A 22,041-nucleotide genomic window follows, 5' to 3' on the forward strand; every position below is an offset into this window, starting at 1 on the left:
AGCACATCATCCTTCCATCACTGTAGAAAACCTGGTGTATCATTAATCAGGTTTGCCAATCAACATGCAGGGATTAGCATAATGTACAGACACACTTAATCAGGTCTACTATACTGTTAATCATGCGTATGCTAATAGTTATGGAGGATGAACCATTTAGGACACTGGCTTTCTGTTCTGATTGGCTGTGGTTTCTATCTGTTAACTTTCCCCTCTTATTTTGGTTTTTTCCCCCCTCTTTATTCCTTCCACCCAAAATTTTGACTGCTGAAATTATTTCAGTAAGGCTACTCATATAATTAAAGATATATTTAAGTAATGCGGGAAAAAATAAAGAAAAACAGCAAACAAAATCATGGACAGATTAAAATGTTAGATTCACAAGCTGATAGACTGAAAAACTATTATTTTTTATATAAAAGAAGCATACTTTGCTTCTTCAGAAAGTGTTCTTGATCTCAAGAGCTATGAATACAAATTACAATTTAAGTACCAGACTATGTTAATTTCCAAGATAGATTCTGAATTTGTGAACTAACTTTTAATGGCAAAAGATCTGAATGTATTCCCTTTTGGTAATCAAAAGCAAAATATAGCAGTAACATTCTTTGGCTGTTCACTGGAAAGTGGTTGAGAGAGAACAAGTAGCAGACAAAAGTAATCCCTCAAGTAGCCCTGTAGTTGAGCGTTTGCATACAGTCAGGGCTATCTATGGCAGGGCTGAAGGATTCAGTCAGAAGGAAGTGTGGAGTGCTTAGGAGAAGGGGTGGGGAGAGAAGCTGAGTGAGAGGCACAGAAAAAATGAGCCTGCCAGTGGTTAATTGAGCATATAGATTCCTAATGTGTCAGGCACTACCCTCTCGGATGAAGGATGACACTTTTTAGGGAGCATCTTCCTTTGTTACCATTTTAAGACTAATGAAGCCTGCAATTCATAACCCTGATGCTGGGTACTTATCTGCTGCCAGGGCAGTCAGTACAGCAGAAGACTATAACTTTGTGTGTACAGGTTTTAAATATATAGTTTGGGGGCACATTGCACAGAATTGTTGTGTAAACAGTTACAGCTCTAGATAACACTTCTATAAGGGAAAAATAATTTGCAAATGCAAGAACAGATATCTGTCATGTAGATAATTTCTAACATCTGGAATCTTAAGTGTTTAAGAGAGTATATTTTGTATTTTTTCTTCATCTCTTTAGTTTTTTTGGGTTTGTTTTTTGTTTTTTGGGGGGTTTGGTTTTGTTTTGTTTTTTTTTTTTTATTATTATTTAAGTGAACCAGGCCTGTTTACTTTTATAGTCTCTACGCAGCAAGGCTCCATTATACAAAAGTTGTGGGTTTTTTCCCCTGCCTTCAGGTCACTTGTTAATGAGCTAAGCACTGGGAGAGGATGGAATTGATTACAATGGGATACGGGCAGAGACATTGCCTTTAAATTTCCATAGAATTAGAAGAACGAACAAGAGAAAGAAGTCATGTTTGTCAGCAGTCCATGGAGATGCTTTTCTGTGGAGGTTGATGAGAGCGCCTTACAATCGGTTGGATAAAATTTGGGTGCCAGTTAGAGGAGTTCTGGGACCCACCTCAACCCCACCTTGTGTAGTCTCTGACCTCCTTAACCTCTGCAGGGCTTCTTTTATGAGAGTTCCCAGCCAGATGGTCGAGTCATCAAACCTTTATGAGCACAAACTCCTTTTACCACTTCACAGCTTCTTCCAGCCTAAAAGCAGGGAGGGTAGACGTGTGAGGAAAAGAAGCTAAAAGGTGTTAAGGATAAAAACAAGACATAGGGGTACCTTCTTTCTGGGTTGGTAACTTAGTGTGATGTCTGTGGTTTTGGCACTCCCTGCCTGTGTTGATGTTATTATGAATGTGTTTACATCTTCCAGTACAAAACACTTAAATGGAAAAGCACAGAATTATTTCCTACCATACACGTTCATTTTATTACACTGCTAAATGAGCATTTAGATTTTTTTTTTTTTCAATTTCTTCAGTTTCTGATTGTTTAGGACATTTTTAATCCATTTGGTTTTGGTGGGTTTATACTGCTAACAATCACTGCTCTGGTTTCAGAGGAGTGATCTGTAGTGGCAGAAAATGTTACCTACCTTCATTGGCAATAGGTGACTTAAATTACATGAGGCCTAAGCCCAGCAAAGTGACCTTGTTAACTTTATGAGAACTATACTCTGGTTTCCACCTGCATGCAAGGGAAAAAACCTCACTTATGAGGAAGTCAATTTCCAAGCACTTCTCCAAGAGGAAAGTTAACTCAGTCACCGATTCCTGGATTTAAGGGTTACACTTTTCCAATTAGAGAACACACACAGAACAGCAAAAAGTGTAAAACTGCAACATTGCCAAGACATGCTATAACCATCCTTTGATGCACAGAGTTAATTTTAGAACCTTTGAAATCAATTCTTATCAGTAGCAGGTAAAGTCAAAAATAGAAGACCCATGAATCTGGGTGAGGTCAGAATCCTTTACAGGTTCAGGTTGATTGGTTTGCAATAAAACCACTGAGATCTGCCAGTTTTTAATGAGCTTTTCTCTGAAGAGGTGAACTTGTATTTTCACTGGGGGTTACTCTTGAGGGTATGTTTCACGTGCCTGTCCTAAACATTCCCTCTAGACCTTGCTGCTTTCCCACATTAAAAATCATCAGGTGAGTTGATGGGTTTTCACCAAGGTATGATATATTATATCAGACCTTCCACCAAGCCTGCCTTAGTGAGAGAAGGGTAACACTCCCTGGATGTTGCTCATTTTATGTTCATTTCATTTCACTTGCAGATGATGCAGCCATAATAAATAATTCTAGCAAAGGATCTACCCTCTAGTTTTGAAAATGGATCTTGACTCAGAGGCCAGTGAATTTCTTTTGAGGAGAAGGTAAGTAGGATGTACTGTAGAAATTTACTCTGCCACTTTGCTGTACGAATAGTAGGCACCTAGATGCGACTGAAAAATGTTTAACAAACAATAGGAAGTCACCCTAAACACAGATGAGATGTACTTTGTAGAAGCGTTGTTTCCAGACACTAATACTAGCTGTACAGTTTTGGTTCAGCTTTGGTTATCGTTCTTTTTAGATTTGACGATGTGCAGGTGCTGTATGTTTAAATACCTTTTATCTGCTGTTACAGGAGAAGAAATAAAGGGTCTGGTTTTTGGTCTTTCCACAATACCACTAGGTTTACATAGAGTTGCCCTAGGAAAATTCAGTGTTACGCTGACAACTTTAGTCTTCTCACCTTCTTGCAGATTGTTTTATGGAGTTTCTATGAGGATAAATTTTTAATCTGAAACTTGTTTAATACATAGCAAATACATATTTGCTCACAGGCTTGCCAAGAAGAAGTACAAATCTAGCACAATTAGTATTGATTTTTAAACTGTAAGCATCTCATTAGAGAATGTATTTTGCAGTACTATCTAAACTCTAGGCTGTGTCCTGGAAGATGCTAAGAAATCAAAGACAATATAATTAAAGTAAATGGCTTTAAGAACTATAAAGTTCATGTGGAAACAGTATTTTTAATATAGCGTTATTAGACACCTGGATTAAGTTAATGTGTTTGAAAGTTGCATAAATATTTGTAGAATATCAACATGCCCATGCTATCATTGTAGATGGTTGGTATTGGATACCTACTTTCATCTTTTCTTGAGAAATCACCCTCACTTGTGCACTGTCCTTCACAACATGTTTTCTGTTGTTGATTTGTTGGTTTTTTTAAAGAGGAAAGTAACTCCCCAGACACATAGAATGCTTTCTTTTTTTTCTTTTTTTTTTAAAAAAAAAAAAACATTAAACATGGGACTAGCAGAACCTAAGAAATTCAGAGTTAAGTCTAAAACTCTGTCCTTAACTCACCCCGCTGTGCTTAGGTATTATAGCACATATGGTATGAACCCCCCACTGCTCTGAGGCCCCCTGATTAAGTGCTGCAAAACTGTACCTAGACACAATGTGGTGACTTAAGGAGAGAATTTTAGCTTTAACCTGAATGTCCTGGTTCATGTGAGACTGTTAATGTTATTAGAACATAAAGTGGGTGGTTTAATACCTTATATATGGTGCTTAAAGTCAGCAGCAGCTGCCAGGGACTGGGTTCCTGCACTGGTTTTTGCTAGGGGGAGGGGAAATCAGTTGTTTTCCTTGCAGTAAAAATAGAGCACAAGACCTCTTTTTAAATTAAAAGAAAGTTTTATTCACTGTAGATGAGCTACAAGAAAGTAGTGTAATCAGCAAAACAAAACAAACTTGGGAGGGTAAAGCTGGATCCTTTGAGAGTCTGAGCAGACAGATCTTTGTGTTTCTTCTCACTTAAGGCTGCTTGTCTGGTAACATCTTAAGAGATATTCCTAGCATTTGGCAAAATCCTGGGGTCCTGACTTCAGACATTTTAAGGATGCTACTTGTGAATATAACAGCGGATTGGACAAAGAAATAGGCTACACAAAAAAACAAGTAAAGCTGTAGGGATTTAGCCATCAATTTATCAATAACATGGTTTCTAAGTCCAAAATGTTTACTTGTGTAAACCAAGACATTGTTTCACAAGTAGGCTAATTTAACTGACTATTCTCAGAAGAATATGCTACTCAGTGCTAGATTATTACCAGCAAATTTCACTAACTGAAGATTTGTAAATAGAGTTGGAAGAGTTTTCCATAATAAGAGAGCAAACATCAGAGCCTGCTCCCTGCTTGGTAAATGAGAGATTCAGATGTGAATAATTCACGTAGATAAAGATTCAAATGTGAAATTTCTCTTATTGATCAGAGGTGATTCCTAAAATTGGGCTGTCAGAAGTGTTCAGCTGTCCAGAACACTTCTGGCTCCCCATTAAGACATGCTAACATATATGTAAGCTGCATCCCAGAAACACAAAGAAAGGGTTTGCTAGGACTCTTCTTCCTTAGTCTGGATATACACATCTTTTCTACATCTTTGTAGGGTGCAGAGGAATGAAACACCCTGGCAGTCGGTTGTTGCTTTGGCGTAAAAGACTAGGAGACATCAGCTTAAAGCAAACAGGTCTCCGAGCATTTCAGCATATGGTGACTCTGTCCTGAAGCCCTTGTTTAGAATTAACTCTGGGAGTGTTTGTGTATACACAATTTTTGTCTCGTGTTACCTCTCCCAAGTGCAAGTTCAGGATGTTCACTGATACTTCACTGGAAAACAAAGCCCCTGTTGATAGGTGCTCGCTTGCTGGCTGGGGTGTGGGGAAATGTAGAAATTCAAACTATTTCACTTCCATGGGGATCTAGAGATAGCTCCAGGTTAAAGAGGTACACTTCACACACCCTCAGCAGAAAGTTTTCACTTCTGCTGCCTTGACGTGTGCCTCCCCATATTTACATGGCGAGTATGTTTTCCTGATGAGGTTTTCTGGAAAGTGCAGCGATCCCTGCAGGAGTCTGCACTCACACTTCTGAAGGGCTCTGAATCTGTTTGAGTGGGGGCAGAAGGTCCTTACCATGTGTGAGAAAGCAATGTTTGCTGAAAAAAACTTGAGGATCCTAGGTAACTGAAAGCAATTGGGAAAGTATATTTATGTTCTTCATGTTAAAAAGGTGTTTAAATGGATATTGGTAAAAAAATAGAGATTTGTGAGTCACAGAAACATGCTGTAACAGTAACACGTGCACACTGAGAGTGTCTGGAGAAAGCAAACAGAATAAGTTTGGTTGAGTTTTGTAGATTACGCTTAGAAATACAAAATAGAAACATTGAAATAATACACGTGAGCGAAGAAGATTACGTTGTTCATTGTCTTTGGGAAATACCTGCAGAAAACAAGAAGTTAAAAGAGGGGTGGGGTGGGGGGTGGAGCTGAAACAGTTTGAGTTGCATCTTTGGGGCTTTAGTAGGCTTCTGGCTCAACAGTTTACGCCAGCCTGGCCTGGATCCTTCACACCAGGATAAATTTCGTGTTACGAAGATGAATGGCAATGAAGAGCTATGTAATTATTAGTTTTGCTGCAAGCCGATCAATCATCTGGGATGAACTGCTTGCAGAGGTCACGCATGACCTTTCGGCAGGAGCATCACTGGCACAGCGACCGCAGTTTGCTGGCAGCAGCCGTCCCCCGCTGGCTGCATTATCACAGGCCTGGCAGCGCTAAAAGGCGGGCCCGCATTCCTTGTCACTGGGACTCTTATAATTATGACAAATGACTAAATGTGTTATTTTCAGCAAAGCGATGGCAGTCAAAAGGGGTACTTAGGGTTTGTAAGAGGTGATGGCTGGCGTGGCTTTGAAGGCTTTTCCTTTTCTTGACTTAGCCCAGACTGAATCATACATGGCCACCCCACTGGTAGCTGAGCAGCGTGTGAAACCCATTTCACACGTCTGCACTGCCTTACAGCTGCGATGCCCTCTTTTCATCCCCAACAAAACCAGAGCCGGTGGCTGCTGCCTCTTCAAAACAAGCGCAGTTTGGTGGGGGAAACTTTGCTGGCTTTGTTTTAATCGGGATGAATGGGAAATCCCAAACACTGAAGTGTATTTTACTGGAGTCTGGGATGGGGGGGGGGGGGGGGATGCTGAATGAACAAAGCCCAATAGGAAATGTAGCCCCAATGGTATTTCTGACAGCAGAGCAAGCTTCTCCATCCATAAAGACAATGGGCATGGGAGTTGTAAAATATATACAGAAAAAAAAAGTGCTTTTCTGGAAAGTCATTTGAAAACAAGAAACATCAGCAGCATGTTTAGGACCTGAATCTTGCAATTTCCCCTTGCATCACTGAAAATACCAAAACTGAATATTCCAGAGAGAATCTAAAAACTTCTCTAATTAAAATTTTTTAAAATGAGATAAATATTGCTAAAATATATTACTGTGTGAATGAATAGTAGAAGGTAGAGGAAGGATTGCAAATGCAGAGTTCGTGCCATAGAAAATAAGGACTAAAACAGCTCTTAAACTTAAACTGGTGCTTGCCTGCCTTAAACCAATGCAACAGTCTTGCTTTTGATATTTGCAGATATGACTCAAGTTTCATTCCCTTATCTAAAACGATACACATGCATGCAAAACCTGACATAATTCTGATTTACAGAGCCTGAAGTGAAAACACTTGATGCTTCTTTAAACAGCAGAAAAACTATTTTCTGATTTTTTTTTTTTTAATTTTTGTTTTTAAACTTTTTTCAGGGACATGCTGTATTTTGTCTATTAACAAATAGTATCAGGCAACAGAAGTATCACGAGTGAATCTGCCCCCTCACAATTTACTTTGTCTTCACTAGAGGTTGTGTAATTTGGATGGCATGACTTGGACAAGAGTAAATACTTTTGTGCTTTTCAGCTCTCAGCAGAGCAATGAAATATCCAGTAAAAAAAATTAGCCTGGTGGACAGTCCCTGATTCCTGGAAGATTTGTCCAAGCAACAGAGACCAGATAACCAAATGACATGTCATGCAGCACAGCTAATGCCCAGCAAGACAATCCACTTCCCTGACATGCAGTACCTGTCTTATCACACTTTGGATTATCTCTTTTTCATGGTTTTCCTGGCTCACCTGAAGTAGAGCAGCTGAGCAGCTGGCATTCTCTGTGCCTTGCACAGCAGTGGCACAGGTACAGCTTTGCCTCACATTGCACAGATGTTGGATTCCTATTACTCCAGTCAGCCGGGAGCAGAGGAGCTGCTGAGGACCCATGGAAGAAGTGACAGGAAAAAAGGGCTATTTACCCTTTTTCCTACCCCCCGCCTTTGCCTCCTTTCTATTTGATTATGTGCCCATTTGCAAAGCTGGGCCCCCAGGCGGAGGGCTTGAATTACAAACAGCTTGACAGTGACACTAATTTCATACGCCTGCCACCTCATCCTGTGCATGTAAGGTCACCTGTTACATCTAGCAGTTATGATGAAATATCTTTTCCATAGCTTATTCAACTTGTGAGGCATCGCTTAGTAATGGGTCTGGACTGGCTCAGCAAAGTCTTAGACATCTTATTCCAAAAGGTAAAACAGGGCCTGGTCAATTACTTGTTTGTGCCAGATTTCAGATTAATTCAGTGGAAATGCAGATTGCATTTAATATTCTTTATTCCTAAATTTAGTGTTCTGTGAACACCTTAGGTTGTTATCTTGCTTTTGTTTCATAAGGAGTATCAGAACATGAGAGCTTGATGACAAAAGAAGTAAATACTTGCACTGAGAAACTTTTTTATAACCTACTATTTTCATATTTTTCATACTTTTTGTACTCTACATTTTCATTAATCATGCTAAATCGTATGGACTACAGAAATCACACTCTTACAAACTTACTTCAACATTTATATTACCATGGTTGTATTATTGCTGCTACAGCTTACTCTTCCCTTCACTCAGATCCTAACCAACACACTTCTCCAAAACAATGGAAACAAAAACAGCTAATGCAATCATTGTAGCCTTTAAATAAATAACTTACTTTTGGTGATGGGCTATTCAACAGGCTTATAACTAATTTATAGACAAAAAATTTTTGGAAGCCTAAGATTTCCCTACTTCTCTCTCTCTCTCTAAAACAAACCACCAGAATGAAGTCAACAACAAACAACCCTCAATAGTGACAAAAAATGGGTTTTATTGCATGTGCTGTGACTGGTGGGAGCTGTATATGGATGAACCTGTCCGTGCTAGTACAATCACTTTGCTTGCAGAACAGATTAGATCCATGCAATCTGGCCATTGGGAAGGGTCCCTATCCCACAGCTGTTCCCAAGCTACATTTCAGAGGGGTTTAAGTCCATGCTAGATAGCCTGGGCCAAAAGCTTGCAGGCTGTGGTAAGAAAGGATTAATATCTGTGTCTGATAGCTGAGAATCTTCCCTGTCATATTTTAATTTACTAAGGTAAGACAAGACTCGTGTGTCAAGGCCTTTTGGCAATCTCACAGGTACACATTCACCTCTCTGATGATAGTTGCCATTTTGCTCCCCAAAGCCACTCCTGAACTCAGGGTAGAGCATAGTCACCCGGTCGTCACACTGTTATGGTGTCTATGGACTTTACAGACTGTGTCTGCATGTTGACAATAAAGAAAAATCTAGACTCAAACTCAAAGACTTAAAAAAAACACAAAACAACAAAAAAAACAGATCTCTGACCATGATGTTTTCTTATTTATGGGTTGATCCCCACAGCAATTGAGGAAGCTAAGTTGGCAGTTCTGTGGCTTTAATGTCTTCTGATTTTCCATCTGCACATTATTATTTCTTATTTTTATTTAATGGGATATCTGCTTTAATTCTGTGTTTTTTTCTGATAATGGCATTTTCAAGGAAAACAGTCATTTTTTGTTTCCTTCTGGTTTCCTTCAAAAAAAGCCCCACAAATGTGACAGTCACCCAGAATATAGCAACTTAATTTCATAAGGAAATAGTTTTTCAAAGTTCCTCTAAATCTGGTGCCTGAATATTCCCATTCTGTTTATATTTTACCTTTTCATAGATTTCATTTCTAAGTTATGCATTCATTGTGCCATGTTTTCATTTCTTAATTCTAAGAATTTAAACCCTTTTTTAATTTCATTCTTAAATGTAATAAAATAATTAGAGAAAGACAGACACTTTAAAGCAGTTTTTTAACCTCCAGAAATTCTTGGAAATATCCTGTTCTCTGCTTGTGTTAAAGCCCAATCCCTAATTTCAGCATGCTCACAGTAAATAGAAAGCCTATTAAGTAAATGACAGAGAGTTTTTGAGGGTTTTTTTCTTTTGCCAGAGTTTACAGCTGTAGCGAACAGTTTGATGCAGCTCTAATTTCTAATTATGACATACTGGGAGTGGAGGAGGTTGTCAGTTTTGCTTGTTCCTTGGTGAGAGACAGAATGATTTTATACTTTGCCAACCAATTTATCCTCCTCTATTGAAAAGCTAAGAATAATCACTGCATATTAATTGATAAACAGATGTGATCAGCATTTCAGAATTGCCACTAGCTTGTCATCAACATGACCAATCAAAAGCCCAAGAAAATAAATAATAACCCAGTTCAAGATATGTGTACAGCAATGCTTTTAATTTGGGGCAATGATCTCAATGCAGTTTATTATAATCTGTTTCTGTTATGGGCAAGTTGCTTAGGATAAATGTGTCTCTTTCTGTCTGCAGCTTCTACCAAAGCAGTTATTACAAAGACAAAATGAGGCAGGGAGATTGGATGTGTGGAATACCTTAAACGAAAAATGAAATTGCTAATGTGTTTTGAGGGCCTTTCTTAATTCAGAAGAAGTGATCCAAATGTTAGAAGAGAGATGCTGCAGCAAGAACAGTTTTGTTTGCTAATGCAAACAGATGTGAGGATAAACTATTGAAACTAACAAGTGTATTTAATTCACTTCAAACATTGAGGGCTAAAGGCTGAAACCATATAAAGAGGACTCTTGAAGTGGACCAGCTGCCCAGGCCTTTTAAGTAGTCTGTACCAGCATCTTCCCCCATTTGTCCTGCTGATTATTGCTTGATTGATGAGCTGGTGTGTGCAAAGTGACCACCTGAAAGTTCTGCAGGCTTTAAGAGCTTGGTCAGTGTGTATTTGACCCTTAGAGGCCATGGATCAAATATCAGGGTTATATGCATTTCAATAACTTTGTTTTGATACTTGAAGGGGAAAAAAATTATTCACACTAGGGGGAACGAAGGAGATTAAATATTTATGCTTGAGAGCATCTCTGAAAGGATCTCAAGTGACTGCTGTCACCAGCCTCCTGGTCAACTTTTCTTAGCTTGAGCCCCTTCGTCTTTTCATCTCAGAAGGGTAAAATATATATTATTGTGAAGAAGAATAGCAGAAAAGCTTTTGTAGCAGACTGTGAAGGGATTTTCAGTGAGTGGCCCCTTTTGAGGGACGAATGGGGGTTTCCTGAGAAATGGGTATTCCACACTGTCACCTGACTCAACAGGGCTCCAAGATGGCCAATAATTAATCAGAACAGGGCAAATGTTTCATTTTCTGCAACTTCACACAGCAGAATAAATAAAAGAAGTCTATTAGTTCCCCCCTCCTCCCAGTCTGAAAATAAAACTTAAGGGAGGAAATTGGGAAATTTTGAAGCAATTCTGATGTGATTAACACTTTCCCCCCCAAAAAAATAAAAACAAAAACAACAAAAAAAAATCTGTTTTCTGTTGTGATATAGAAAAGATTAAAAAAGGGAAAAAATGGGCCATATGTGAATATCACATTCTTTTTGAAATGAATAATATCTCACCTCCATATTTCAGAACACTGTTCATGAAATTCACATAATCTGTATTTGCTGATTACCCACATAAATACTTGGCTTGTATGCTAAGAAAATGCCATGTACTTAGGAAAATCCCTAAATTTATTGATCTTTTTTTCAAAGTGTAGTGTTTGAAGATGATCTCTTAGATCCCAGTCAATGAAAACACACGCTTATACAAAAATGCATTTCAGTTACAGCATAAGTTTCACTCTAATTTTGCAGAGACTTTTCTTCTGACAGCGCATCTTCTGGCTAAGAGTAAACCGTATTGTTGCATAAAACATGTAACCTATACTTTGATACTCATTTTAATATGGTGCGTGGGGATGCAAAACCAATTTACTCTATAGAGATTGTTTGTATGTTGATGTTTAACCCACATATACACACACAGAATTGAGAGAGATAATAAGCACAAATGTGGCATGCACAGCTCCTTTCTTGCCCCTCATTACCTTCCCTCACCCTGCCAAAAAAACCCAGGCCCTCAGCAAGCCGGAACAAGGACAAGATTCCTGTGTAACAGCCTTATTCTGGGAAGAAAGCTAATGTCATTGGTTACTTGTGGAAAGAAAAGTAACAGGGTGGTTGAGTTTCATCCCTGTCTATTTTGACTTGAGCACTGTATATTTCTGTACTGAGTGTGCCAGCTGGCTGTGAAGGGTGATCCATCGTATTCAGCGCATGCAGAAGTAGCGTCTGTGCCAGTAATTAACCTGATACTAATTTAGAGAACTGCTAGCAATTTGAGTTGATGGAAGATTCAAAGGCCCACTTGCATCACAAGGATTATAGATATTTTATTAGTTAACCATCCTTCTTGTTTAAAATCTGTGTGGAATAGCCTGAATTTGTTTTCCAGACCTTAAGTCATTTTTATGACTCTTTTCTGAACCCTTTCAAATTGATCAGCCTACTTTTGAAGTGGATTTAGCAGAATATGCTGGTAATGGCCTGCCAAAACATAAGTAATGTCCCTTGCCTACTTGTGTTTAAAGCCTACCTTTCTCCACCTCTCCTTTCTCAGTATTTTACATTAAGGATTTGCATTTAGTATAGGAATCATGCAGCTGAACAGAGAATATTTCTGTGATCTCCAGATCTTTTTCAGTATTTTGTCTTTTCTTCCAGGTTTACTTTTTAAAAATCTGATAAGATTATCTTGTTCCCAAGTATGCCAAAATTTACTGGTGTGTTAGTAGCTCCTTAGACAATTCTTATAAGGCTTTTGGATGAAATTTGCGTAGAAACTCAAACTTTAAAATATTTACTTCTAGTTAGAACTCATTAACAAATGTAGAAAATGGAAAAGAGAAAATATTGTCTTTGTTTATTAGATATTATGCTATCACTACTTTTTAAAAAAACAGAAGCATACACATTTGTAATGTAGAATTCTGCCTTTTCTGCACTCATACTGGGAAACTTCCCATCACTTTCTATAAGTGTATTCCATTGTTGTACCCTACATAATGCATAAATGCTGTACTGCCATTACTGTTTGACTCCCTCACTTTCTTTCCTGCATTTCTAGTATATTTTAAAATGTTACTTTCTCACCTTTTCTTTGATGGAATAATTTTAAATGAAGCAGATTTGCTGCATGATTACACTACTGTGCAGTTTGAAGAGTATTGCATAATTAAGCAATTTCTAGTTATACAACCATTACATATCTGTGTTTCCTTTCCCATTCTATTTTACTTAAAGCTGCTTTCAGCTTTGGCAAGTGTCCCTTTTGAAGTACCACATGTACTTCTAGTTTACAGTTGTACTTACATCCACATATACTGTGGGACAGCAATAGATTTTTTGTGTAGATCACTACTGACTATTTCTTTAATATATGCTCTCCTTGGCCTTCAGGAGTTATTTTCCTTGGCTTCTTAATTTATGATGAATCAGCTTACATTAAATCATGACCTTGCTTGACATGATGCATCATAAATGTTGAACTCTTTTAATGAGTGTGTTTGTGGTATGATCAATTTGGATAATCCATCTTGAACTGAAAAGTAATGAGCACAGAATGAATTCTTGAGACTATTTAACATTTAAATGTGTTGCAAAAAGGTGCCAATATGTTTTGACATATAAAAACCTAACACAGTATTCCAAGTCAGGGTATTACTTTATGGAAGATGTAGTAAATTCACATATAAGTGTCCCAAGAATATGCAGTGTTACAAAGCAGGTAACTTCTGCTGCCATAAAATTCTGAGTGTAGTTACTGACATGGATGACATTTTATTATTCTTGTAATGAAGTCTAATATAACAGATTGAGTTTGAATTAGACTTTGTATTTGTGAACATCTATGTTCAAAAAAAAGTAATACTGTCTTTAGGTAGTCATTGGCCAAAGGCCCAAACCATATGATGGTTTGCAAAGAAAGCTTATGTTTGATGCATTGAGCTGCAAGCCGTTGACTCAATACAGACCACTAGGGCATTCACATGGGTTTTCTCATTTCTATGGTCTGAGTTCAGTCCGAGCCTGTAATGTCAACAAATGCTGACTATTTCAAGCATCTATGGTATCTTCAGTTTAATTATCAATTATGTTAGGTAGATAATATTTTTTTCTAGAACAATATATGCCACCAGACAACTTACCCTTATAAGGAGAGAAAACAGCTTCACATTGTTACTGCTCCACATCAGGGCAAGGAGGGACACTAACCTGAACTGTTCCAATCAGTGCAAGCGCCCTTTTCTGTCACAGTCGATGTATTTTGTCTTTAAAACCTGCATGCAGAAGGCTACAGCTAGAAACATTCAAATGGTGAATCTTTTATTATTTTCTCCGGTGATCTAAATCCACCCTTTCTACAAAACTACTGCTTCTGACATATGCCCTCATTGGAGGACCACTCTTCCCTTTTTCCTGCACGAGTATGCTTATGCCAAGTGACATAGCATTTCTCCTGCGGCAATGATGATTTAAGCATTCTCTATCTAATCAGTCCTATAACTGTGTCAGCACAATTGTTGGCTCAATCCTTGACCAACTTACAATCTACAGAAGAGGAAATCATCTCTTTGGGCAAATGTATTCCCTCAGCTACTGTGCCATGTAACAGAGCAGTGAGCTAGTGGGCAGAAATGAGAATATGGTAGCACCGGTGACTGCAGGCTTCTTAAATAGAGCTATGCAGTATTGCAACCAACCATGTAACCTTAGCCTGAATAAACATGGAGGCCTATGGAAAAGGTGCTACATAACCTGCATGAAATAGCATTCTGAAAAATTCTTCAAGTATGTGCTGTCCAGAAATATGGAGGATATTTTAAACACAAATGAAATTACTGCTTCCAGTGAAATGCATTAACAACATTACACAATAGTTTTTAGACGCTGGAAGAGTGACATAACCAATTGAGACTGCAGAGAGAATTTCAACAGATACAGTGTAATCACCCAGGCTAGAGTTTGGCCAGGACACCAGGATTAACACTGTGAGGCATGCTGCAAGGGTTATTGATGACTATTTACAAAGAGGTTTCCTCAGTGTTGCATATATATTGTGCAAAGCAATATATGCGAGCAGAAAGTGGGCTGCCTGAACCAGCAGATATTTGTGCACATGCATGAAGATCTTGAATGTCTAATTTTGTACTACCAGTTGAAGACAGTAATTCTGAATTGTCCTTAATATTCCCAGTAAGATATATGTTACAGACAAAAGAAAATCTATGTCCAGTTTTTTTCAGGGGTTAAATCTTGTCTTCTGTGCTAAAAAATGAACTGAAAAAGATGAGCAGGAATTTTATACACCTAAAGATACAGTCTGTGCCCTGTGGGGCTCTCGTTCCAGTGGGTCTGCTCTAAGTATGAGAAAGTCGTACATTATTTCCAGTGTCTGATGGTGAACTGTGATGTTTTCATGACAACAATCATGCATTATAAATTTTGAGAGATCTGAACTACAATACAAGAAAAACTGGCAACTTCTGGTCACGTAAAGTATCTTTTAATCTGTCCCATGGTTTTTAACCTTAGGGAAAGAGTAACCTGGGGACCCAAAAAACCAGAAAACAACTTATCTGGTGCTAAGAAAACTTTCTTAATGTTGGTACTTTAATTCCATCATTGTTGACCACTGGCTTAAATGGCGAGTTGTATACACACTTACGTGCTTTCTATCAGCACTTGAGTGCAGGGTGGTGCCATGCTTCATGCTTGTGTATGGTACTCACTGGCCAATAAAGGAAAGTTAAGACTTCATCTGTGTAATTTTAGCCTTTCAACTCATACCTGTTTACAGTTGTTAATTCCACTTATGTGTCTATGTTGTAATGCTACCATCATCACATACCTGAGACCATCGTGCACCATGATCTGTTACATTCATCTCTGGAAAACCTGCCCCTTTAAACGCTCTGTCTGGATTTATTTCAGCTGCCTGAGATTTGCTGTTATGCGTACAAACCAAAATGTTTATAGGCCTTATAAGAGCAGAACACTGAATGTTTGTCACTAATTTGCTTCATCGTGTTTCAAGCTAGAGAAATTTGACAAAGCTGCTAAATTGAAGTGAGTCAGAGCTTCAGCATTTCTGCAGGATTCTTTTGTGAACAGGGGCTTTTAAACAGTTTACAATGTAATCATGGCAACAGTGGAAAATCTGGTTTAAAAAACATAACAAAAAGGAATAAAAATGCTAAACACTTGAGCAGAAAGTAAGCCTCCCCTATGTGCAAAGTAAATGATTTAGTGATGTTCTCTTCACGTTAAATGAGGCAGGGGATCACAAACTAAAAAACACTTAAATATGATTTTAAAATTAATTATGCTTCACCCCCATAATAGTATTTAAATTGCATTTAAATTGGTTATGCATTCATTGGGTTTGCTACATCGTAAATGCATTTTTGTTCAGAATCTAAGTAGAGCTAGGCTTCATTTGTGAAATAGACTCGGAGCGATTGAGTTCAAAGTGAAGCCATAGAAGTGCCCACAGAATCAGGAGCATATAGTATGATAACTGTTATGTGAAGAATGTTAATTCTTTTGTGTCAAACACAGTTTTTTTATCATTTGCTACACTGCATTATTACTTTAGCTCTTTTAAACTAATTATATTCAATGCAAATTTTGATCAGATTGAGAACATTGAAATAGATCGTGGAAATTCAGTTATGAAGTAATGCTGGCCATCATCAGAACAGTCTCTGTCTAGTGAAGAGGAAACTCCAGCTTTCTGTTGGCACAGCTGTTGTTTTCTTCTGCAGGAGAGATACCCCAACTATTTGCCTCACTGCTTTTTCACAAATGAAGATGAAAGCCCAGCAGTCCTGATACAGGGGCTGGGATGCCTGTAATGTAATGCGATCATCAGATGGTCAAGTTCAAGATCCTCAGGACACTGAGAAGAGTGTGCAGCAAGCTCACTGCCCTGGACTTCAAGAGAGCAGGCTTTTGCCTCTTCAGGAACTTGCTCAGTAAGGTTCCATGGGATACAGCCCTAGAGGGCAGGGGGGCCCAAGACTGTTGGTTAAGATTCAAGGATCACCTGCTGCAAGCTCAGGAGTGTTGCATCCCAACCAGAAGGAAGTGCAGCAGGAAGGCCAGGAGACCTCCATGGATGGATAAGGAGCTCCTGAGGGAAATGCAAAGGAAAAAAGAGGCTTATAAAAGGTGGAAGCAAGGACAGATGGCATGGGAAGAGTACAGGGATGTTGTCCGGGAAGCTATGGACCTGGTTTGGAAAGCTAAGGCCCAGTTAGAATTAAACTTCACTAGGGATGTTAAATATAACAGGAAGGGATTCTATAGGTACATTGCAAGTAAAAGACAGACTAGGGACAATGTGGGCCCTCTCCAGAAGCTATGAGGAGAACTGGCTACCCTGGATCTGGAGAATGCTGAGGTTCTTAATGACTTCTTTGCCTCGGTCTTCACTGGCAAGTGCACTTACTGCACCACCCAAGTCTTGAAAGGCAGATGCAGGGACTGCGAGAATGAAGACCTTAGGCCCACTGTAGGAGAGGATCAAGTTTAACTTGCCAAGTGCAAGGTCCTAGCCCTGGGTCGGAGCAATCCCAGGCACAGCTACAGGTTGGGCAGAGAAGAGATTCAGAGCAGCCCTGCAGAGAAGGGCTTGGGGGTGTTGGTTGATGAGAAAATGAACATGAGCCAGCAGTGTGCGCTTGCAGCCCAGAAAGCCAACACAGTACAGGTTGGGCATTCAGAGCAGCCCTGCAGAGAAGGGCTTGGGGGTGTTGGTTGATGTGAAAATGCATCGAAAGGAATGTGACCAGCAGGTCGAAGGAGGTGATCCTGCCCCTCTACTCTGCTCTCGTGAGACCTCACCTGGAGTATTGTGTGCAGTTCTGGTGTCCTCAACATAAAAAGGACATGGAACTGTTGGAACAAGTCCAGAGGAGGGCCACGAGGATGATCATGGGACTGGAGCACCTCCCGTATGAAGACAGGCTGAGAAAGTTGGGGCTGTTCAGCATGGAGAAGAGAAGGCTGTGTGGAGACCTCATAGCAGCCTTCCAGTATCTGAAGGGGGCCTATAGGGATGCTGGGGAGGGACTCTTCATTAGGGACTGTAGTGATAGGACAAGGGGTAACAGGTTAAAACTTGAACAGGGGAAGTTTAGATTGGATATAAGGAAGAAGTTCTTTCCTGTTAGGGTGGTGAGGCACTGGAATGGGCTGCCCAAGGAAGCTGTGAATGCTCCATCCCTGGTGGTGTTCAAGGCCAGGTTGGACAGAGCCTTGGGTGACATGGTTTAGTGGGAGGTGTCCCTGCCCAATGGAACTTGATGATCTTAAGGTCCTTTCCAACCCTAACTATTCTATGATTCTATGTTCACCACTTAGATATGCATCCTGGTGGGTTTGATCCCAGTCAGGTTTTGAGTTGAGGAGGGTGAAGTGTGTGTGCTCAGGTGCTGTTACTACCAAACCAGTCACTAGAATGAAAATATTCAGGAATACAAGATGAAGTAAACACAGACTAGTTGTTACTAAGTGTATGGTGGACATCTACTGCAATAGGTCCCTGGTCTTCTGTGACTAATAATGCTAGCACATCACTTATATCTTCTGGGTTTAAGTGTTCAGTTTCAGAAACAAATTTATTCTGTAAAAGATATTTTAAATAATTGACTTACAGTTACCACAACTTTAAAAGTATCTCTGTGGCATTGTCTGTGCTGTACTTTCCTCTCAAGTCTGATCTACATGGAAACTGTTGATTTCATCTAATAGATCAAGTCTGTGGTTTTAGTCCTGCAATAAATCTTCATTGATGATCTGTAATGAAGGCCCATAGTGTATTCAAACATTTGGATTTCAGGAATTTGGGTTGCACTTTTTCTGTGAAGAAACATTTATTTTGCATTCAGTCTTCCACTCATATCAAGTCTGACTGCCATATGACCTTGGGAATGCCAGGAAACATACGCCATATGTTAAAGGGTCTGTTTCTGGGCATACCTAGCTCTTGACAGCTCTAGGTATGTGCACATTTCCCTGTTTTCTGAGACCCAAGATAATACACAAAATGGGCATTTCACTACAGGGCTTAGGCCGGAAGACGTTCTTGTTTCATACTTGCTGCTACCAGGTCTGAGAGAAGAGAAGGGGTGTTGACTTTTGCTTCTTTAATTAAATAACTGTCACTACACAATGTATGACAAAGGGGAATTAATTTCCTTGTTCTGCACTTCTTCCTGTTTCAGGTAATGTTATTAACAGGTGAATTAAGTAAAAATCTAGCTGAGTTGCCTTCTGTAGATGCTTCAAGACTGTAGATTTTGGTGGTCAATAAATGCCTACACCTCTCACCTTCTGTGCCTAAATACTTTAGAGATTGTCTCTAAATCACAAGTTTCTCCTTGGACTTTCCACTTAGCTTCAGAATGGCTTTTGTAGATCACGGCTGTAGCTCTGTGTAGCTCACTGTCACCCCTGCCCTGTCCTGCTTCCTTCCCAGCAGGACCCTGATATGCTCCAGCATCGGGTGGTGCTGAAAGCAGGGGCAGGAACTGATCAACCAAAAAGAAGAACTGGAGTGAGGAACCTTGTTTGCCCCCATATCTGCACATTGTCCAGTGATCCCCTTCAATGACCTTTTCCTTCAATGGCTTTATGTTCAGGAAGTACCTCAAAGTGTTAATTATGATTGATTTGCCATGCTTTTAGATGACTGTTTATATCATCCCTTGTCCTTAATGACCTTTCTGAGACCACTCCACAGAGCACTCCAGTCTTTACACTCCTATAGAAGAAGGAAAATACTAATGACTGTCGCAAAATTCGCCACATTTGCTATTATTTCTTGCAAAAATCAGTCTCAGTTCACTGATGTCAACTGGGAAGCCTTCATCTCAATTTTAAAAGGAATTTTACTTAAAAGCAAATAATAATAAGGCATAATTTTCAATATAAATGACAATAAATGTTTATCTGATTTATGTAACCTCTATTCCCTTTCTTTTGAAAAACAAAACATTAAAATAGGGAGTGGTCAGTTCATAGCATGTGTAAAATGTGTAATATTTGAGGCAAGGTGGAGGACTTGTTATGGTTTTGATTTTTCAGCAAATGGGGAAAAATAATCTGGCAGTTTGGAAAATAAAATATAAACACCAAGTGTTAGATACTGATAACAAGTATCTAGCATTTTAGCTTTTTATCATACCCATAGCACTGATTTCTAATATTGATTCAGAAATCTGTTTTGCTGCTCTGTTTTCTTTTTTACTCTCCAGACAAAGAAGGAGTTATTCTTAGTAAAGGAGCTCTGAATACACTGAATTTTACAATGCAGTTGCCAAGCATCTTAGTTTGCCTTCATTTAACACTCTGAACTCTGTAGGTCTAGCTTGGTGGTTCCCTGTATCTGTCCATCTGTTATTCAAATACAGTGCTTACTTTATAAATGCATTCTTGAGTACTAAAAAAGTAAAAATCTCTACCTCACTCTTAGTCTTCAGTCAGGCTGCTGGCTTCTCTTTACTGGTAATATATTTATTGCTTTATGACTTTAATTACAGTATCTGATAGAATTATTATTATTATTATTATACTAGAAAATCAATTTCTTGTCAAGGTAACATTTACCTCCTAAAATACCCTACAGAAACTGCTGTCAGAAATGATTCCTTAACAATGGCAGAGAGATTGACAGGACTTTTGCTTTCTTAATGTAAGCACAGATAAACAATTAGAGTTTTCTATACAGAAAGGCTACAGTCAAAATAATAATCATGATAACTATTAATTACTGGTTTAGCTATGTGTAGTACAGCTACTCATGCAGTACAGCTACTCTTGATCTAGATTTCATTGTTAGAATTCAGTCTTTAGCAGTCTATAGCAGCTTGAACAAATGACATGCCTCACAGAGACTTCGGAATTTTTACATCTCATTTCTTGCATTTTTTCTAGAATTTTGTATACAAGTGATGGGGTTCTGCAGCTTTGTAGTTTTACCTTCAAATATATACAAACTGCTTAGCTAAAGGCCTTATGACCAATGATTAATCTCACATGAAAAAGATTTTACCACATCAAGAAAGCCAGAGTTTAAGAAACTTTTATCTCTGTCCCAGACTTTAATCTCTTCAGCCACTTGTTTCATTTCTTGTACAACAGTTAAAAACTTTTCAGCGACGATAATCATACTGTTTGCAGGATGTACTGCTTACTGAAATAGTCTCTTATTTCTTTGAGTGTATTTTACATCCTCCATATCTTGACTGTTAAAATAATGTATCTTTTTCCTTTTTTGATTAGAAGTGGATCTAAGCTAACATCTTCCAGGAGAATAACTGTGGACTCTTGAAAGTGTTTATATTCTTATATTCTTTATATTAGTTCTGAGCTTTCCTCTCACCACCCTCACCCCACCCCACTTTTGACTTGTACAAGCAGCTGCAGCAATTAAGATACAGATGAAGGGGAAAAAGTGAGCTGGTGAAATGTGAATTTGAACACATGTCCTTGAAAGTTATTGTGGCTGGTCAATAATAGTAGGAAAAATACCATGAGCTAAATCTTAATTACTGTTGAGCCACAGAAAATGAACTTGAATTTGGACCCAAAAGGTCATCTTCAGCTGCCATAAAGGCTCTGTAGTTACCATAACATTGGGCAAGAGATGTACATGGGTGAAAAACAACAGTAAAGGTATGTAAGCAAAAGGAAAAGAAAAAAACGAACCAAAACACAAAACCCTGTGTCTTCCTCACCACAGTATGCCTTCCAATATTTTAGTTACTGGTACTGGTCATGGTAGCTTGTGAAGGTCAGGCAAGAAGTTTGGGTCTGGTCAGCTCCACCTGGCCATGAGGCATTGCAGCAGCACACTGGGGGACAAACTGTGGACTCTGACAGCCAGGCAGACATACAGATGGGTCCAGCTTATGCTTACTTTGGGTAATTCTTGCTTGAATTCATGCAAACAGCAGATGACCAATAATGTCTCTAAATCAAAGGTGAATAAAAGTTTGCATCTAGGGACCATGGTCTTGTGCCATAGCCAAAAGGCAGTGTAGGCAATAGTCTGTGAAATATTAGAGATAGATAACTTGGAGCTGTCAAAAATTGTTCTTTTTTGTGCCACCAGCATCAGAGCCTTGTAGCATCAGAGGACCAGAACAAAGCTCACTGCAACCTTTCCTGCTCTGCTCACTTCAGACACTAAACAGTCATTCCTCAAATCTGCTTCAGAAATAGAGTAAAATTCAGGCCTTTGCTAAAGCTAAAGGAATATTTGCTATATCAACCCATGGACACCATGCTTCACCTAAAATACAAAGTTTGTC

General features: G+C 38.9%; 1 long non-coding RNA gene across 1 annotated transcript; it reads left to right on the forward strand.

Annotated features, from left to right (window-relative positions):
* Nucleotides 1-1,262: 1,262 nt before the first annotated feature.
* On the forward strand, nt 1,263-21,908 carry LOC134163315 (uncharacterized). Its single transcript, XR_009964698.1, has 3 exons — nt 1,263-2,675; nt 2,804-2,902; nt 21,471-21,908. It is a non-coding gene; the product is annotated as an uncharacterized LOC134163315 (long non-coding RNA).
* Nucleotides 21,909-22,041: the final 133 nt, after the last annotated feature.

The sequence above is a fragment of the Pezoporus occidentalis genome, unplaced genomic scaffold (assembly GCF_034315485.1).
Source record: "Pezoporus occidentalis ecotype Australia unplaced genomic scaffold, CSIRO_AGI_Poc_V1 ctg2, whole genome shotgun sequence".
NCBI classification, from domain to species: Eukaryota; Metazoa; Chordata; class Aves; order Psittaciformes; family Psittacidae; genus Pezoporus; species Pezoporus occidentalis.